General features: G+C 39.9%; 1 protein-coding gene across 1 annotated transcript in view; it reads left to right on the plus strand.

Annotated features, from left to right (window-relative positions):
- LOC129105835 (CUB and sushi domain-containing protein 1-like) overlaps positions 1–19,824 on the plus strand; it is a 357,039-nt gene that overhangs the window by 366 nt on the left and 336,849 nt on the right. The gene's annotated exons all lie outside the window — the stretch shown is intronic.

Genomic DNA, 19,824 nt, shown 5'->3' on the forward strand with positions numbered 1-19,824 from the left:
CGTTTGGTTGCTGCGGACAACGACATGTGTGTGTGTGTGTGTGTGTGTGTGTGTGTGTGTGTGTGTGTGTGTTAGAGAGAGAGTTACGTGTATAAGCGTGTGTGTCTGCGCGTTCGCGTCTCTGGGGATGGCTCCGTGTGCCCTTTTCGTGCGTTCGTGTTTGAGATAGCGAGAGGTAGAGAGAATGAGAGCCAGCCTACGTGCACGCACAGTGGGTGTGTGTGTGCGTGTGTGTGTGTGTGTGTGTGTGTGTGCGCGGGTGAGAGAAAGAGAGTGCAGTGCCCAACTTGGACACAGTATTACATCTGGGGAACAGTGGAGGCATGCTCATTTCTGGGCCTCTATGCTGTGCAGATATTGTTATCAAAACAAATTAAAACCAACTTCAAAACCATCACAGATCACTTAAACCAGACTTTAGGCAGTTTGTCCAGATGCAGACATCAGGGGGATCACATCTGAAACAGAAACATGAGGCAACATTTTGGAAACTAACTTAATAATCTGTGTTATTGTCTAAAATGTAGCTCACACAGGGGCAGATGAGGAGAAATGACTCCCTGAGGGCATTTAGAGAGGAAATCCCAAACTCACTGTATAACATGATGTTGTGGAGTCACCACACACAGAGGAGCAGTTGTCTCAGTGGCTGTGGAGAGTCTGATGGTATGACAGGGAATTGATGCTGTGTGTCAGCAGCCCAGCAGGTCCTTGTTGGTTGGGAATTAGTCACCAAGGAGGTTTCTCATGGTAAACATGGATGGAGAAGAGCGTGTTAACATTCTCCTCGTTTGGTCGGAGCGTTACTGTTGCTTTATTTATCAATAGCTTCTCTGTGTGCACTTCTCCTCCCTCTCTTTCTCAATGCTTGTCCCTCTGCATTGCTCTCTCAATCCCTCCCTCTCTCTCACACACACACATGCACACATCTGTCAGATTTTCCCCTCTGAAATACACAACAAAAATAGTTTCTAGCAGTGTTAAAATCCCTGATAGCAGTATTTTGCTCTTGTGTAGTGCCCATGCATTTCCCTTATCACCGATCTATCTCTGGGTGTTACATACTGTGCATTTATTTTGTGTGTGTGCTTGGTGGCCTTTTTCTTTATCTGTATTCCCCTGTCATACATGCAGACAGCAGTCAGCCTGGAAATAAAAGAATTTGAGTAAAAGTGTGATTGTATGAGAATTGTTCATGTTGATGAATATGATGATGGCTTGTTTAAGCTGTTTGTGATTGAATGCTTCATCTTATCACCTGCGCTTCATCTTTCACTCCAATCTGTGTGTGCAGTTATTTGTGTCTGTGTTTCCTACATTGTTCTTCAGCTTTAAAATCTGCATTTTTTGCCCCACAAACATAAGCAGTTTCATAGTTACGTTATATATGATGCATATTCTATATTCAATTCTTTTTTCAATTTAAGAAAATGTAGAATATGTCACATGTAATTTATTTTCTCCATGCATCCTCCAAAACCCTGACCATGACCACAGAAGAAGCTTTTCTGCATCACATAAGTACATTGTGATGAGCGGCATACCTGCAGCTATGCTAGTTATCGAAGAGTTAAACACAGAGAGAGACAGAGAAAGAAAATTAAAGGGCAGACTGACATCTGGAAAGACAGACGGAGGGTGGCAATAATTTATTTTGTCAAACCTCAAACCCCAGATGGTTGCCAGCCTTTTAAATCTGATGTCGCACTTTAAATTCCGACACACAACTAATTATTGATTGTCTGGAAATGTCACTTAACAATGTCATAAAAAGTCAGGTATTTTCAGACATGAACTGAAGTGCAAAATAAACAACCCAGGCACCATGAAGATTTAGAAAAAGTTATATTAATATATTTTTTGTTTTTGATGCTTAATCCCTGAGTGAGCGTCTTTATTTTCTGTTTTTGTTTTGACAATTATATTAGGGATTCTGTAAATAATCACCACCTGAATTATTGATATAATTAAAACTTAGTAATCAGTACATCATGATAATCATACATACTAATACATAATAAAATAGAAAGTAAAGAGTCTAATTAAAAATCAAATACAAAAAATAATCAAGATTTTGGATTGAGCAACATTAGCTCATTCATGAAAATAGATTTAAAAAATCACCTTAATCCTGAATCATCATTATGCTTATTTAATGCCCATGTAACAATACTGCCCCACTCTTTACATATATTTAGCTGCCAAACTGTGCTGTGAGAAACAATATATATTCCGCTCATTCATCAACAGGTTGTTTCAGCCAAGATGTGTCCAAATGTGGAACTGTGTTGATAATTCCCATAAAACCCAGCTAGTGCTTATACAGTTTAATTGCTTTATTGTTAACTACACTCTATAGGGGAATGTACAATACATTTCACACACTCATTCACGTGCATACATGCATACACACACTTACACACACATATTTGAGGTTAACATGTCTGAGAAATTGATTTTAGACCCCCACTGGGACCATGAAGCACTTGTTTAATCATTCACGCACACTCAACTGTTCACTTAGAGACATAAACAGGCACTCGCAGACACACGTGACATTTCAGTGACTTATTTTCATTCCCTTTTTAAAGTGATTAAAAGATAAAATGTCTCTGTTTCCAAAGCTTTTAATGTTTTAACCTTAAAAGGACATTAAAACCTGAACTCACACTCACACATACACACCCACACACACACCCACACACATACACACACACGTAAACACAGGCACGTACATGCACACGGTGACAATTAGCTGACATTGAATCAATGCCAAACAACAAGATATTGGGACTAGCTGTCTGTCCCTCTGCCTGGCATACTAATATCACACACGGGAGATTGACAAATTCACACACACACACACACACACACACACACACACACACACACACACACACACACACACACACACACACACACACACACACACACACACACACACACACACACACACACACACACACACACACACACACACACACACATTGTTCCAGTGGATGAGAAAATGGCTACAAACAGAGCTAGCTGCCCAATTCAAATTCACTGTAGGTACATAAAACTGAGGGTATTAGACATAGAAGAAGTGTGAAATTTGTGAAAATTCAGAAAGCCTAATCAGATATAAAAAAGAGTGTATATGTCACAGATGATGATGATGATGGTGATGATATCCTCCCCATATGAAATTGACTGTTATCATATGACAGTGCCTTGCACTTGGGTCACATGCTGACACCTAAGCTAGCTCTATGTACATCTGCTCATAGCTACATTATAGTGTGTTTTAAACCATTTATTTGAAATGCTTGCATATTGTTTTCAAATGCTACTGAATTCGTGGAACGATAGCTTACCAAGGATTCAACTACAGTTGTACATCCAGAACAAAACAGAGGACCTTAGATAGTTAGAGGATTTCTATCCTGATTAATAGTTAACATGCTCACCAGGTGCTCTGAGAGTACATTCCCTATGCATATGCAGAAGCACATGTGAGCCTCTGCCCATTTTTGTGTGTCTCATAACTTGTGCTGGTGTGTTGCTACATTTCTTTCTAGCTTCACTTTAAAATTATAAAAGCTGTGTGTGTTCATTTGTGTCTGCGTGCACATTTGTGTGGGATTCCCTTTGTATGTGTGTTTTAATAATTTTCTGCTCCCTCTGTATGAGAAGCATGGGAGCACTTACAACTTTCACCTCAATGTGGGAGACAGACTAAAAGGCTCACACATGCACAGACAGAGAGACATTTTGGTCAATGTTTTCAGGTGCTTGTATAATAATTGAATCCCTTCAGTCACACCAAAGTTTACACACAGTTAAAACAATCTGAGTTTGAGAAAAAATGAAAACCCTGTGTGTGTGTGTGTGTGTGTGTGTGTGTGTGTGTGTGTGTGTGTGTGTGTGTGTGTGTGTGTGCGCATGTGTGCGTGTGTGTGTGTACACGCACCTGCAACAGAGAGAGTGAGACTTCTTACTGAGTACTGATGAGGGTCCTTGTCCAGTGAGACTACAGAAAACACACACACTTCAATACAGTTAACTACCGCAGAGTACACAGTTCAATGGAGGGCAAGGGGGTGGTGTGTGAATGTGTGTAAGAGAGATAAAGTGGAGACAGATAGAGAGCGCTACAGAGAGATCTAATGAACACCGGAAGCAATGTACCGCTTGTTTTTGCACAAGTTCTGAGATATATATATATATATATATATATAAATGTATATTATTCACATATACTGTACGTGCAGAACATGAGAAGTGAAACTCCTACTGTTAGTGTCATGGAGTAGAGTCAACCATCAAATAAAACGCACACTACATGTTAAGTACATGTTGAGTGTGCATGGGTCATTATGCGCATGAAAAGTATTTCTTAGCCATCCATGCTGGCTTGAAAATGAGCGAGTAATCTATCTTTATAGTGTTCAAATGACAGAACTTTTAAAAGAGCCATGGCCTACATACATTACACTAATGCAGGGGGAGAGAGCAAAGGAGACTTTGTGTGAAGACAGAGAGAGAGATTGAGATAGAGGCAGAGATCAGAGCAAGTGTGTTAAAGACGCGTTGGGACAGAGAGGAAAGAGAGGCACTGCTATGCACTGGGAGACAAAGCGAAAGAGAAAAATGAAAATGTATTCCCCAGCAGATGTGATTAATCAGGAATGACTTTTCCATCTTGTGCTGCTCGGCTAGTAATGTCTGGCATTAAGTAATGACATCATAACCCTGTCTGCCATGAATTTATACCTCAGATATTGAGGGAAATCCACCGAGCTGACCTAAAGGCAGGAACAGGGCTCTAAAATCTGTTGATATCAATGAATGGACTCGTATATTTCATGTTTGCAGTAAATACTGCATCACACAGCGGAACTGTACATCTATCAGTCATTTCCAATCAGAGAGGACAGCATGAAAAAGGGAAATAAAAGAGCCATGTGTATATCATATGAAATAGCACAACAGAGCTTGAAATTATGAACATCATAAAAGTGCTGTTGCATAGCGGCTCCAATCGTGTTTTACCAGCCATTAGTATGCCTGAGTAAATGCCATGTCTCGTGTATTTGACAGGCTCTTTTTTCTGAACCACCACATAATGTATATTTTTTTTTTCAATCTTTAAACCAAACTAATAGAGACCACTACATTCTTATTTTTGACTGTTAGCTTTGACTCCATATATCCAGCATCTAAATAAAGATCTATAGTATTCTATTAAATCCCCAAATAGACGCCCGATGAGCTATCTGCTGTAGCAGGTCGTAAAGAATTTTTGATTTACATCATGGGTTAAAACTTTTAATTTAGCTGGTATAAAGATTTTAATGCGGCCACTTTGGCATAGCAGTTTGCTGCTGTTTTTCTGTACCTTGTGGTGCAGACGCCTCACTGTGGTGGGAGCTGAGGGTTATTTCATAACTCAGTATTACTCAGCCAGCCAGCTCTAAAAATAAGCATGAAATGAGCCTCTCAACTGGAGTTTGTAATGAAAGATCAGTCGGTGTGGCTACAAGACATCCATGACAACCAATATCCCAATTTAAGTAGACAAATTATTCAGAACATCAACACAGCTGTGGTACATTTTTACCAAATCCAGTAAAGTACATAACTTCCACCATTTTTTTGTCCGTTTGCTATGTTAACGGCAATGCAATGTATTCTGGCTGTGGCATAGTGTGTTCAAGAAATGGTGCTGTGCATTTAATGTTCCATGTTTGGATTACATTGAAGTCTAGTCTATTTTATTCAAATTCAAGGTTCCAAACATCTCTATCAACAGAAATATTACGTGTAGTATTCTTTAGCACCTCATGATCGGCAGACTGACTCTTGTGTACATGCGTGCCTCCATTTATTTCTATATCTTTAGTATTTGTTAGGTCTTGTTAAGGTTGATAATGCTACTGCAAAACAAAACATGGCATACTTTGCTGATTCAAATTGTTTTGTCCAATTTAGTTAAAAGATTCATATCTAGTTTAATACGTTTTTTTCATGACGTTCTAATGCACTTACATTAGCAAGTGAATCTGTCATCCAACTCATACTACTGTCGTTCGGCACTGATTGTTAAGTGCTACATTAAGTAAGAAACCTAGGCCTATAGATCCATTTACAACCAACGTCATGATTACATCACAGCGTTAGCTTGAGGCAAACAAAGGATGAACTGGAGGCAAACACGAATCACCTCAATGTAGTGGGCAAAAGTTACACATCAAAAATGTCCTCTTGCTATATTGTTGGGTGCCATAATATATATATTGCATACATTTGAGATTATAAACTGTATTTCTAGGCAGTAGCGAGTTACAGTATAGGCAAAGTGATTTAGAGATGGAGAGAAAATGTTGCTAATAGGAAGCATTAAGTTGTTAAATTCAACTAATTTATGGCTGGCTAGTTAGCTGGCTAACTTGCTAACTCCACCATGCTTTCATACTAACGTTACATTGGTAAAGAAAATGAGGCCACCGGTCCTTCTGCCTCATTCCTCGCTGCTAGGAGACTACCTCTCTGTGAGGAGAGCAGGCGGGAGCTACTGAGACTAGAAACCTTCTTTTCTCCGGGCAAAATAGTTTGCCAGTGATGTAGGGATTGGCTAATATCCTAATGTCCTGTTGGTTAAGGTTCACTTTCTCAAATATCACTTGTGGTTCCGGAGAGTGAGTGACTGTATTGAGCAAACAAGCCAACAAAACTTGCTAGCCAGCCTTAGATAACTTGTGCTCGGCCCACAAAAATACGTCATCATGTTTGCTAGTAAACTAAACCCCAGTAAAGGTTTTTTTTTTTAGAAGTACTGCAGCAGCTGGAGGCCTTTGTGGCAATGCACTCTCTGCGTCAGCAAATTGGTCTTATTGAAATGAATGAGGATGCTGAATTATTTGATGTAGTGCCATTGCCGTTCTGAATGCAAAACTGTGCTGTACTATGGCGTATCCCAGGGCTAGCAAGCTAAAATAATACAGATAAAAGTAATATGGTAATTACTGGTACAGGTAGGGAAAATCACTTTTTGAAGAGAGTGCAGGGTCAGCTTGTAGATGCTGGTTAGGATTCAGTGTTTTGCGTAAAGACACTTAAGCAGGGTGGCAATTTTTTAGCTTGAATAAAGATCCTGCGCACAGCTGAATGATGATGTCTGTCTGCTGTACCACCCTGCAGCTTTAATCCTGAGCATCTGTTGGTTTGGTGCTGCTATCCGCTGAATATAGAGGCTAATGTATCTGCTAATGTAGCACTTTTGCTGTTTTATTATTTTCACTTTGGCTTTCTGTTAGCATGACATTTTCTATAAGCTGTAGGCTAATGGCTAGCTAGCGGGCTAACATTAAGTGGGCTAATGTGTCTGTTAATGTTACATTAGTGTTATTTCAGTTTTTCTCTCGCTTAGTTCCAGGGTTTAAGGGCATAGTGTGTGTGTGTGTGTGTGTGTGTGTGTGTGTGTGTGTGTGTGTGTGTGTGAGAGAGAAAAATGTTACAGCACCCCTACACTTTGTGTGTGTGTTTGTGTGTCGTGTACAGTATGAGTGCGTGTGCGTATGTGCGCTCTACATATGGAGCCAATGAGTTGCATTTCCATTTCAAAGCGACGAGTCAGCAGCAGCAGAAGCTACTTTCATCCATTAATGTGATTTTAGGGAGAGAGTGAGACACACACAGAAAGAAAAACCTAGAGCCACAGTAATAATTACTCTCCAGGTTGGCAAAGGGTTCAGATTCTTTAGTAATTTGTGTTCCTCTCTCACTGACGGTCTTTCCTTGTGTTTTTAGTCAAATTATGTGTACTCCACTTATCTGCTGAGCAGTCAAGTGTTTTAATGCAGCTGTCGCTCACATTAACGGGTTCACTGCTCTGTAAAGTGTGAGTGTTGTTGGACCGCTTTATCTGTAAAAAGTTGAAAAGCCTCTAGAAGATGAATCACTCTAAACAGTCTACTAGTGTGAGTTTGTCTCGGCCTTCAAGAGAAAAATTATTAGGGTTAGTGTTAGATCTGTGTGTTCTCGTGTGTGTGTGTGTGTGTGTGTGTGTGTGTGTGTGTTGGGGGGAGTAGTGAGGGGATTATTTTGTGCTTGAGTGCCCTTTTGTGTGTAAATATCCATGCATTAGCTAAAAAATGTGCGTGCCACTGTATCTAGACATCACATGTGTGCAGACAGCATTTCTGAGTGCAGTCATGCGAAAACGCTGTACAAGCTGTGTGTCATATAAATGTGGTATTCCAAGTTGAAAGTGGATCTGTTAGTCTTGAATTTGTTTATGTATGTGTATTAGTGTTTGCTTGTTTACACAAGTTTGCCTGAGTGGTTGCATTTGCTTATATGAGTGTGTCCATGCAAAGGAATTTAAACCGTATTTCCATAAAGTGTTCAAGTTTGTTCGGGGAAATTAGCTCAGGCATAGCCCTGTGTACAAACATATATAATATGTGACTGTCAGTGAGGGGTTGTTTATAGTGGGAGCCCTGTGTGTGTTTCCCCACTTGCATGTGTGGTATTTGGAAGATTTTTAAACGTGTCCACATTCACAGCCGGCATGTTTGTGTGTAAATCAGTGTTTATGCATTTTGGACTGAGCATGTGTGTCTGTACGTCTGATAAATGCATTAGCCACAGGCTACGGTTCCTTCAGTAGCATCGTTCTTATTCTATCCATTTTTAATGATCAGTAATGGTCGCTAGCAGTGTTGAGCCGACATCGTAAGGACACGGCAAAAAAAATGGTCCCGTGGTGCACCACGCGAGGAAGACGGAGGAGGCAGAGGAAGGGAGTCTAAAAAGAAATTGGGAGAGACGGAGAGATAAACGGTGAGGGTGTTAATAGACGTTAGCTTGTTGGAAACCAACATCATGGGAGTGCTGCTGAAAAGGTCCCGAGATACACTGTGCCACTGCAGTACAGCCCTACAGGGAAGGCAGTGGGAGAGAGGAGGGAGGGAGGAGGTGAGAAACTGGCCAGCGGGCTCGCTGACAGACAGACTGGCTGTCAGTTTGATTTACCAACTAAATGATGGACTGGTTGTTAAGTTGATTGACTGGCTTGCTGGCTGATTGGTTGTGTTACAGGCTGGCTACGTGACTGACTGAGGCAATTGCTGATTTGTTGAAGGCTTTTTACAAGGTACCTTCGTAATGGCAGAGCAAGAGAGGAAAGGAGGAGAGGAGAGAGAGAGAGCAGATGGAGAGTTGAAGGGAAGGCGATGCCTCTTAAATGTGTTTAAACTCTACAAAAAGGTTTGAAATTAGTTTCCAGGGTCCAAAGGCCAAGAAACGTACTAAGCACATAATGGCTGTTAAATTGTTTCTTGTTGAATTTAGCTTTTATTTGTTTCCATTAAAGACCACAATGTGCTTTATTACCAATGCTTCCTTGTGCCATCCTTTGAGGAAATAGCTGGATTTTATCCACTGAAATCCAGTAGAATCAAATGAAACTAAATCAAATCAAATTGAATTGTATTAAACCAAATTAAATAACATAGGGGAATGGAAACATTTGAAACAATTTATCAATTCGAGTAAAAAAAAGAAGAAGATTAAAATGGTCTAAAGCTGAAGCTCTTGGGGTTTTAACAGTTCTGACACCTCGAAGTGTAAACTGAGCAATATCGCCCTGTCACCTGGAGAAGAAAGAGAGATGGATGGAGAGACTGAGAAAAAATGATGAGGAGTGGCAAAGGAGCAGTGAGTAAGGGAGGGGGTTAAGGAGGAGAAGGAGAGGGAAAGAGGAGGAGGGAAGGCCTTAAGCCGTGTGATAAAGGCAATAATAAAGGAAAGGTTGTAAAAGGCTCCAAGACTCCAGCGTAGCAATATCAGCTACACACACACTCGCACTGCGCTCACTCACACACACACATTCTCGCTCTTTTTCTCCCTCTTTTTCTCTCAATCACACACACAAATACACAGCTGTATGAAAATTGATGTTGCAGTGTCCTTTACAGGCCATTAAATCTGAACAACGGCAATCGCTTACTTCTGTCTGACAAATGACGGCTAAATAGCACAGCTTCTCTGTCTGTCTCCCCGTCTGTCTGTCTGCCCACCTGTCTTAAGTCCTGCTCTGAGATGTAAGCAAGTGTTACTCTGACTTTGTTTTTCAGACTAGTTATGGGTTTTTTGAACAATGTTCTTGACTCAAATTTGTTCTAATTCTGCCACATTTAGCCAGCGAGACGGTATCAGGGCCCTTCAGCACATCTTCAGCACATTAGACAATAAGCTGCTTCTATGAGGAGTTTCAAGTAGTGCTTCTTGAATGTCAAAAAGCAAGCTATTCTCCCTCTCTGGCTCACATTTTCTTTCCTTTGCGCTCTACTCATCCCTTATCTCATCTCTGCCCCTTTTTCTCCCGCCTCATGTCTTCTGAACCTCTTTTCATCCATGACTCTTGATTCTTCTTTCTACGGTTTTATGTATCAAACCACTGCTCCTTCTTTCCTCCATGCAACTCATTTTTCTAAATTGTATTCCTTTTCTCTCTCTCCCTCTTCCCCTTTAACTGCCCTCCTTCTTTTCACCATCTATTCCCCCACTGTCTGACCTCCCTCTCTTCCTCTACATCTCTACATCTCTCTCTCCCTCTGTCCCTTTCTGGCCTTCCTCTCTCATCAACTTCCTCCACCTCACTACTTCTCATTCTCCTCCTTGCTTTCGTTGCGACGTCTCCTTCTCCTTCTCTGCCCTTTTCGAGTCCTTTGATTAGGTTGTTGGCATTTTCATTGAGATGTCTATATGACCAGTGAAATAACTCTCCTGTCACAGTCTCATCTGCCCTCTATCTATTTCTTCTCCTCTGTCTCTTCATTCTCCACTTCTATTCCCCAGCATTTCCTCCGCTCTTTACCAACCTTTTATTTTCTCGCTCCATTTTAGCCTCTTCCTGTGCTGCTCTCTTGCTTCCCTGCCAACATTCCTCTCAGTTTCTCCTCTCTCTTTCTCTCTCAGTATCCCTGGCTGTCTCATCCTCCATCCTTTTCACAAATTTGCACCTCAGCTTTGCTATCTTTACCCCCTCTTTCTTGTTTCGGTCTGCTGTTTCAGTCTTTATGCCTTTCTACTCTCATTCGCCCCCCACTCTTTCCACGGCCGTTTCCGTAGATCGTTTGTCTAAATGTCAGATGGCCACATCAGCCACTGTTGGTATTAAAAACTGCTTTCTGGTGGCTATCACAGAAAGAGAGACACAGGGAGAAAGAGCGAGGTAGGGTGAGTGTGTGGTGGTGGTGGTGGTGGTGGTGATGGGGGCCTGGCTGACGCTGCAGTTTTCTTCTGTTTCTGGCAGTCAAGAGAAAGAAGATGATGTCTGAAAATAGAGAGAACATGTTAAAAAATGATATGTGGTGTGGGGTGGGTGAAAGAGGAGGGAGAGAGTGAGTCGGCTTATAGAGAAGAACAATTAGATAAGAGGAGTAGAGGAGAGAAGAAAGAAACGGGAGGAGAGGTAGAGAAATAAAGAGAGAGGGAGAGCCTTCGTGTCTACACTGCTCTAATCTGTTGATGGTCGAGGGGAAGCAGACAATAAGCCATTATCTCTATAAGACTTAGCTTTAGCTGCGGCAGTATGGTACTGCATGCTGCTAGTGCCAAAGCAGATTACAGCACAGTTACATACTCTGGATGCACCGACACCCATAGGGGAACAGGATGGCACATCAAAACAGAGTTTAAAGAAGGAAGATGGTAAGATATAATCACACACAGCTTAATTCTAACAATAAATCTAATATTACAAACCAACAGGAGAGTGATCATCTCTAATGAAGAAGAGCACTTAAGACTTTTAGTGCTGACAAACTTTACCAAGCTCCCTACAAATTGATTTGAAGTACCTCGCTAGCATAGCAACATTTAAGAGGACATGAGAGGTGAAGGTTTTGGCACTAGTAGTGCCCATATATAAAAAAAAACACCTTGCACAAAATATGATTTTTAAAAGTCGTTAAAGCCACAGATATGACAAATGTATCATCGTAAGATTTCCAGCTAGCTATCTAGCTAGCAAGCCATCATGTTGGAGTTACAATAATGCAAATGTTCCAGTGTTGGGGTGACAAACCAACCATGGACTGTATATAGGAAGTGGATGTAGTCATCTTGACGTCACCCATTGGTTTATTGAATGCAGTTTTGAAGCCTCAAGTTTGCTATTCTGGCCAATGCCATCTTGGATTTTTGCTGTCTCCATTTTGTTTTTTTGCAACCACTGAACAGAAGTGACCATATTTGACCTGCTAAGGAGTGACGTAGAGACGCCGTACGGCTCTGGTAGCAGCAGCGACCTGTCAATCACAAGTTAGCCACGCCCTAAAGCATACCATGCTTTGTCGTCTTTTTTTGTTCGAAATCGGACCATAATGTACAAAATGAACATGTGATTGAGACCATGAACTCATGTTCACCTTGTTAACTGAGGTAATAAATCATGTTAGAATTGAGTAATTTTCTCATAGACTTCCATACAACACTCTGATGGGCAGTAGAGAAAATGCAAGTTAAGGCACTTCCCCATTGGCTTCACTTTTCAGAACATGGAGGTTAGTGCTTGCTCTTACCTTCACCTAACTGGTATGCTGACTCAACCACATGCAAGAATCAAGGCTCGAAGCCTGATGTCTGGTATCAAGGTCCTGCTCTTGGTATGGTCGCCACCAAGACCCTGGGATGTGGATTCCTAGGAAGTTACAAATCCTTTCCACGTTGTCTTCTTATTTAAATTGAACAAACAAAATTGTTTCATGATGAGTTAACAAGTGCTGTTTTTACGTCTCATGTGGACGCCTCTGTCCGGCTACTCTCCTCTTCCCACTGTGTGTGTGTGTGTGTGTGTGTGTGTGTGTGTGTGTGTGTGTGTGTGTGTGTGTGTGTGTGTGTCGACATACCTCAAAAGACTTCATTCATAACTTCACTATATTGCAAATAGTTGATTGCAGTTAAATTAAAGGCTCCTAATGTGGTACAGAGAAGCATCATTCCCAGTGTGGGGCTCTGATATCACCCTTTTCTTCTGTAAGTGACACTGCAGAGTTGAAAGCATGCAAAGCAAAATGGTATTCTGGGGGAGGAATGGAACATTTTAACCTTCATAAAGGAAGCATTGAATTACACAGGTGTTCTTGAGATTATGTCCACCCTCTGAAGGATGCACTACAGTAATCAATAAGGGTAAATGTATCCACATCTACTCTCAATAATCTCTTTCAGGCTGTCTTCCTGGCGCTAGAAACAGGAGGAAGGCCAGATTTGACACCAAGGCTGTTAAAAAGCTGACGTCACTGCACTGACTAAGACAGAGAACAGAGAGAGAGGTGTCACATAGCAAGCCTGCTCCTCTCTTCTCCTCTCCTCTCCTCTCCTCTCCTACCCTCCCTCTCCTCTCCCTCTCCTCTCCTCTCCTCTCCTCTCCTCTTCTAATTTTGATTTTAGCAGGCATTTTGTGGCTTACAGTAGCCTGCTGGCGTGGAGCTGTTTAGGGGGCATGAAGAGCTTTCTAAATGATGGCTAAATTTAACTAAATGACTTCCTCCACTCAGATCTGGTATAATGTTCTGCCCTGTTCCTCTCCTCTCTCGGGTTCTTTCTCTCACTGCCTCATCCTTTTTTAAGCTGTTGTCCTTTTTCTCCTCCTTCCTCTTGCTCTCACTCTCTCTTTCTTGAAGTGTGATTTCTATTTCTCAATCTCCCTCCCAACTACTCCCTCTCTCTCCTGCCCATTTACCTTTTTTCAACTCATTCTGTATACCGCTCCAACCACTCCCTCCTAATCCCATCGCTTCCTTTCTGCTAATAACTTTGTTTTGTCTACTTTCTACTTCGGTCAGACTGTTCTCTTTCTGAATCTTTTGTCAGCCTGAAGCCTACAAAGCTGGCTTTGGACAAATATTCCTTTTAACGTATTGTATAAGTCCTCTGGCAGTTGTCTATCTGTCTGTTGTTCTGCCAGATCGATTTACTTTGTCCCTATTTCTGTCTGCAATAATGTGCCTTTGATTGGAAGCCACAACTAATTAACGGATAGATCTTTTACCTGAGAATTATGGTCAGAAAATTGGAAAAGGATAATTGCTTGTAAATCAGCATTCAATGGTGACTCAGCCAGCCAACCAGCCTGCCTCTGCTGTTCTTTATTCATCCACTAACAACCTCTCTGCGGTATAAGCTAATTACCTAATTTATATGTAGAAAGTATATCCCTCATTAGATTCACATGTATATCATGTTGCCATATAATTGTCATAATAATGTAATATAATGTTATGTTGAAGCTGTAATTTATGTTATTTAATTTGCTGTATCCAATTATCATATTTATGAGTTTGTGATTTATATATTCATACTTTCACATATTAGACATGTCACGATAATGTAATGATACATCAAAACTCATTTTGCTAATTTTGTTAAATATATTATCTCATGGACCCTATGAGCCACAGAAGCAAATTAGGAATTATTATATTAAACACAGATTCTATATTATGAATTAATATAATATCATATCATTTACTATATGATATAATGTAATATCATATGATAAAATATCAAAACTTTGTTATGAACCAATGTGTTGCCCATCTTAACCTCAGTCGAATACCACACACACGTTAGAAATACATGTGTATTACTGAAGTTTATCAAGGGGGAGCCCACCAGGAGCCGCTGGCTAACAACGTAACCCCGCTGCACCAGCCTCACTTAACAACGTTTTTTATCGAGTCATACAGCCTTTATTTATCAGCCATTGCAGTTCTGACCTTTTGGGGTATGCAAGATGATCAAAAATTGATGTAAACATATTCTCAAATATAAGAAACTTTAATCATGTCCACATGTAATTATTAATCATGATAATAGTAAGAACCTTTATGAAACAGAATAACGTGACAGATAACATGACTCTCTTTTCCAAATAAGAATTAGAGTAGTTAGAAGAAGAAAAAAAAGCATCACACCAGCCAAAGTAACTATTACATGTTGGGAAATATGTTTATTGGCTTTCTTGCCCGGAGTTGGATGAGAAGATCAATACCACTCGTATTATATCTGTCCACTACCTACGTATTGAGCTGGAGCCAGAGGACGATCAGCTTAGTTTCGTGGCAAAAGTCTGTCTACATACACCTCTGAAGCTCACTTATTAACATGTCGCATCCCGTTGGTATAACCCATACATGAACAGAAAACTATGAACGACGAGTTGTGATTGTCTATTCTGACCTTTTTTTTAATTTGAACATTACTAAAACAGCAAATATGATTTATTATTATTTGAAATAACTTCTGCATATTGAATAACTACAATGCTTAAGACACAAAATTCAGGTACATTTTTGTGCCGGTGAGAAAGTGTTTCTGGTTTTGATGTTAAAAGCTTACAGATCTCCTTGTCAACTGTTCTTTGCTTTGCCATATTTGAAAAAGAAGAGTTCTATAAAAATAATGGAAACTCCAAATATAGTGCATCTACTTGTGTATAACAGAAGTTGATTTGTGCATCAGTTACGTGCAGTAAGCCACTCTGCCTCAAAAGGGAATCAATCTGCAAATTCCGGCTCAGCAGGGAATTTTCTATTTCCACAGTCTGCTCTGTCAACATGACTGATATATTAATCAGAGTATTATTTATGGTTGAATGTGGAAACCATTGATTAATGCATCATATCTACAATGCCATGCAAAATGTATCATCTGCTGTGTTTTTTTAATTGAAACACTACATAAAAAGTTATGTTAAGCCGTATTGGATACTATTAGTAATCACTGTTTATGATGACTGTGATTAGTCATCTTTCTTGCCAATTGAAAATTAGCCATTTTTAATTTGTTGTGAATTACATGGTACAGTAAAAGAATGTCTTAGTAGTACAATCCTGTAATTTACTTAAAGGAAGACGAGCCAAAGTAGAAATCATTGTAATAATTTGCTTTATATATAATACCTGAAAGACTCTTACTCGAGATTGAATTATACTGCAAATGTGAGAAAGATTACTGGTTATTCTCTTGTAAAAGCAGCTGTAACTTCTGTTCTCACAATCAAAACATTGTTTTAGCCTATATGCTAATTTATCATTGCAAAGAGTCTCCAGTGTATCCGAAAAAATGCACTTTAAAAAGTCAGCAAAGTCTATTGTATCTGCCTGGAACCTTTTGTTGCATGACATTTCTTCTCTCCTCGTTAACCTTATGTCCCGCACCATAAACCTAAACTTATCAGGTTTGATGAGAAAATGACCCATAGTAAATAGCACTTCAGAAATACTGTGAAACCAAAAAGGTCCTAGTGATGATATTAAATCAAAACACACTAGAAGTGGAAAACGACCCTGAACCCTTAGAATATGAAAAGATATTAAACAAAGTATTACTACTGTAGAGATTGTATGGCCTTTTTCTGAGTACAGTATTTTACATATTTCTTTATAGATTTTACCATGAAATAAAATATAAATACTGTTAACACAGCTCTCTTTCTTAAATGTCTCAGGATTCCTCTTCCTGTTTGCTCTCCATAATTACATCATGTTCAGTATACTTAATATACATTTATTTTTAGCTAAAGTGAAATAAAGCTTAACGTGCCTCAAAGCTGTTTTTCTATTTATTGGTTTCTTAATCATTTTTGTATACATTTTCATCTAATCAAGGCTGATAGCAATAGTCATCATTTTCCATGAAAGCCACATTGCTGTTATGGTTTTTGCTGAAAATCCATCACAGAGATCTTCGCAGCCACCTCTTAAATCATTCATTATCTTTTATGATGTAAATCAGCACCACCATCCTTTGAAACCTGTCACGTCTGGGTCAAGGTGATGAACCAGCACTGGAAGACATAACTTGTCTCTCCACACGGCTCACATGTCTGCCAGTGTCACATTCTGAATAGTTTATGAGAATGCTTCATAATGCAGGCAAAGCAAGACATACCGGCATTGACATAAGTCAGAGCGTCTGCTTACTGCAAGGCTCGCAGAACAAAACCATTGACTCTGGTCTTGTCAACCAAATCTTCTTTCCTTTTCTTTCTTCCACTTCATTACAATGTGATCAGAGTCAAAGACCTCTGGCCAGCTGCACTATTACTCAGAGTACACGCCACCACATCCGTCAACGTTCATGTGCTGTATTTTCTCTTTCTCCCATTCCTTTTTTTTAAATCTTGTGAGCAGCAATGATATAATTGAGATTGACCTCTGTTACCGGCTTCTACATGAAGATTAATGTTCAACATATCCACACACCAGTGACATGAAAACACATGCTCCGCTAGATATGATATCACTCAGGATAGATGTAAGCTGTGACATAATCAAGAAATAATTACTGGTGCACGAATCAAATGCAATTATACATCCACCAGTTTCATACAGCACTTGGTTCTGTAATGATTCTAATCTGATCTGTTAAGCATATTGGGGACTGACAGAACTGCTACTCACTGGATGTTTTCTCTTTTTTTCCTGACCATTTTCTGACAATTTTTCATGAAAATCCAAGATGATTAGAGTTTTTTTGAAATATACAAACCAGCCCTTCTGGCACCAACACATGTCACGTTCAAAGTCACTTAAATCACATTACTTCCCCATTCTGATACTTGGTTTTTAACTTTTTGACCATGTCTACATGCTTCAATGCATTAAGTTGCTGCCATGTGACATTAGATATTATAGATATTATAGAAACGGTTGAACAGGTGTACCTAATCTAGCTAGCTATGAAATTAAGTTGACAGCTTTGTTCCAAACCATTCTTTCAATGGATTGAACTACAATCAGTAACACTTTCTTACTTATTAAAACATTTAACTTTAATAGCATTTTTCCCTGTTGATATAACAAGACACTGTTGATATAACAAAAAACTAACAGCCTGTTACACCATAGAGACGACCTCTGGTGGCACATGCTGTGCACTGCAGTACTTCTTATCAATGTATCATAGAAAAATAGAGTATCTGTATTTATGACTCTAATGAAAATCAGACTGTCTGGATTTCTTAAAACCCTGATACACTGTAATACCGTTATACCGCCCAAGCCTAGTTTGAAAGGCTTTGTTTGTTGTGAATACATGTAACGTTTATGTTACACTCCTATTTATTCTATAACATCTAGGCAGAATTGGCTAAAATGCTCACACATTATCTTCCACTCAACTGATAAGGTATGTAAGTAGCTACGTGGTCAGGTAATGTAGCATACAGATAAGCATGAGCGACACAACGGCTGTCAATGGAGAATAAATGAGCATGAAGTCAAACCTCAGCAGACTCAAACCATCACTGAACGTCTGTCTGCTCAGCCGCAGAATGAATGTGAAGAGATGCTCTTGGATCTGCTACCTTACTGACTTAACTGATAAACTGTAGCTGCCTAGTTACCTCACTATTAGAGAGGTGGCTATTACATTTCTTGACGCCAGCTAGTTCACATCGCTGACTGCTGCTTCTTGTCTCTCATTCTGTCCTGCGTGCCACAGTATTGATAGTCGGTGATCCGCAGGACAAAGTATTCAATGTCACCATTTCTAAATTACCGTGGCATCTTTTTCTGTCTATCTCTGTCTTTACTGGCAGTGTGTTGCTGTAAAGACTCACCGTAACTGAGCGGAATACAGAACAAGAATATAACCAGCTGTCAATATTGGATCTGTTGTATCCAGTGAATATCAGCCAATCAGCACTATAACTGTTGTAGTTAAATCTTTGCTGCTGTGAGTCTTCTCATATTCAGTGCCTTTGACTTAAAGGATCACTTTACCATTCTCCTTCCTGGACCTTATTAACATGTTGCTAATCAACAGTTATGATTGCACATAGGACAGACTATGTGCTAGCTTTTGTTTTGATCAACCAAAAAGGTTCAGTGTGCTTCTAATTTTCTATGTCACACCATGTGTTGTCATCATTTGACAGAAAGAGTGCTTATATACGTGTTCTAAATGTCCACAACTTGGAGGCAGGACAAAACGGGCCATGATGCTCTCCTCTTGGTAGAATTGCACTGCCTCCCTGGTCGAGGCATCCCACTTTCTGTCTCTTTTGCATGTCTTTGTACTATCAACTCAATGATTTGGAAAAAATGGCAATAAAGGGAGACACTTTTGTACGGTCTCTCCTTCAAGGCATTTTTGGTGTTGCACTCGGTCGTACACCCAAAAGTAACAGAAGAAGTTGTGTTGTATCTTAGAAAGATATATATATTTTTTAATTTAGCCCCCAAATTTCAGTGGGAAAGGGGGTTAGGGTTAGGGTTGCATTTAAAAGCCTTAACCAGTCCACCTTTAACAGTCACATTAGAGTAAAACCTTTAATTCTCTTCTTCTCTCATAAGGCTTGAGTTCAGCAGTCTGTTGTATCCATAGTTCTAATGACTAAAAGGTTGTAACCTCTTTCTTTATCCCCTGCATGACCCGGAACTTACATTTAATTCAAACTTCAGTTTCATGTCTCCTACGACGACTTCGCAGCTTTATTGGAAGGAGCTAGAAAGAAGTTTCAATCCAGGATGCTATATGTGGACGTGGTGTGATAGTTATGCAGCTGACATGTTCTGTCATGATTATCTTGCCAGCATACATCTCCAGGGCCCACGCACAACAGCATCAGTAATCGTTTCACAAATGTACAGCTCCATATCTTTAGGACGGAGGGTATTGCCTTGTTTGTAATTGATAGCATTACCAAAGTAATACAAGATACCTCGGATGTTACAGTGGCCATTCAATAGGGAGATGCTATCTGTCTTGTGTTGTCCCCGAGTGACAAGGTCATATATTTTCATCTTCTCTTCTGTTCCCTTC

The sequence above is a fragment of the Anoplopoma fimbria genome, chromosome 2 (assembly GCF_027596085.1).
Source record: "Anoplopoma fimbria isolate UVic2021 breed Golden Eagle Sablefish chromosome 2, Afim_UVic_2022, whole genome shotgun sequence".
Classification (NCBI taxonomy): Eukaryota; Metazoa; Chordata; class Actinopteri; order Perciformes; family Anoplopomatidae; genus Anoplopoma; species Anoplopoma fimbria.